The sequence below is a fragment of the Microtus ochrogaster genome, chromosome 7, assembly GCF_000317375.1.
Source record: "Microtus ochrogaster isolate Prairie Vole_2 chromosome 7, MicOch1.0, whole genome shotgun sequence".
Lineage (NCBI taxonomy): Eukaryota > Metazoa > Chordata > Mammalia > Rodentia > Cricetidae > Microtus > Microtus ochrogaster.
In genome coordinates this window covers 15,832,791-15,834,426 of record NC_022014.1, presented here as the reverse complement: position 1 = coordinate 15,834,426, position 1,636 = coordinate 15,832,791, and the positions used below count along the sequence as shown (strand labels likewise).

At 40.2% G+C, this 1,636-nt stretch overlaps 1 long non-coding RNA gene across 1 annotated transcript in view; it reads right to left on the bottom strand.

Annotated features, from left to right (window-relative positions):
• The window catches only part of LOC101991161, a 6,363-nt gene that overhangs the window by 3,517 nt on the left and 1,210 nt on the right, over positions 1 to 1,636 (bottom strand). The window contains exon 2 of the long non-coding RNA XR_258320.2: positions 272 to 398. This is a non-coding gene — a long non-coding RNA (uncharacterized LOC101991161). The remainder of the gene's footprint in view (positions 1 to 271; positions 399 to 1,636) is intronic.

Genomic DNA, 1,636 nt, shown 5'->3' with positions numbered 1-1,636 from the left:
CTTTCTTTAAACCTTTGATATTGACATGATGTTGTTTTTTTTTATGAAATTCTAAGGCCTTCAGCACACTTTCAATCAATATTTGATCAGTTTCTGCATTACCATGTGCTAGAGAACCTGGAAGCCCCATATGGGATTGGATATGTGTTTATGTATAAGGAAAATCACATAAACTTTGCAGAATACCATCCATAGAATAAGCAAAAATAATTATTGAACTCCTGGATAGCTATGTTATTGGTAATTGTTTTTGTAGCTTTACAGATCTTACCTGTCCTAAGGTAATTACAGTGAATTGGAGTAGGTGTAATAATCATTACCGGCCAGCAGGTGTTGCAGTTGCAGCCTCATGGCTGAGAGATGCAAGCCATGGTGGACAGTCCCAATTTGGTTTTTGCCTGTGTTAGAGAGGAACAGAAACAGGAGTCGCGGGAACAAGAGAGTAGGAGAGCTGGGCAGACTGGTTGTTTTCTCTGGGTACCCAAAAAGTCACACCCCTACCTGGTCCAGTCTCTTAAAGGTCATTAGCTGATGGAGGTTTCCCATCAGAACCTCTTGCTATAAAAAAAGAAAAAAGGGGCTGGAGAGGTGGCTCAGCAGTTAAAAGCACTGACTGTTCTTCCCAGAGGACCCTGGTTCACTTCCCAGCACCTACAGGGTGACTCACAACTGCCTAAAACTCTAGTTCCAGGGGATCCAATAATCTTACACAAACACACATGCAGACAAAACACCAATGCACATAAAATAAATCATTAAAAGTTTTTAAAAAGAAAGAAAAAACTGACTGGGACTAGAGATATGTCTTAGTAGTTGGAAGTAATTTATTTTTCACATGACTGTAGGGAATTTTTCTCTATTTTGCCAGCCAGCTCCCAAATAATGACATGGAGACTTATATTAATTATGAACACTTGGCCTTAGCTTAGGCTTGTTCCATGAGCTCTTATAACTTAAATTAACCTATTTATATTAACCTACAGTTTGCCTCATGGCTTTTTACCATTTTCATTCTGTATGTCCAACTCCTTCCAGGTCTCTTTGGTGTCTCCCTGCACCTTGATTATCTCCTTCTCCTCTTCTTTTTTCTTTGGGGGGGGGGATTTATTATATTTATTATGTATACAGTGTTCTGTCTGCATGTATGCCTATAGACCAGAAGAAGGCATCAGATCTCAGTATAGATGATGGTTGTGAGTCACCATGTGGTTACTGGGATTTGAACTCAGGACCTCTGGAAGAACAGTCAGTGCTCTTAACTGCTGAGTCATCTCTCCAGCCCCCAACTCTTTCTTTCTTTCCCTGGAAATCTCACCTATACCTCCTGCCTAGCTATTGGCCATTCAGCTTTTTATTATATAAGTCACAGCAAATACATCTTCACACAGTGTACAAATATCCCACAACAGATAATCTCAGTTCATTTCAGAACCCACATGGTGGCTCACCAGCATCCATAACTCCAGTTCTAGGGAATCCAATACCTTCTTCTGATCTTCTCAGATACCACACATGAACATGGTGCACAGACATACATGCAACCAAAAATCCATACACATAAAATATAAAAATAAATCTTTAAAAAATAAAATACCCAAGCCGGGCGGTGGTGGCGCACGCCTTTAATCCCAGCACT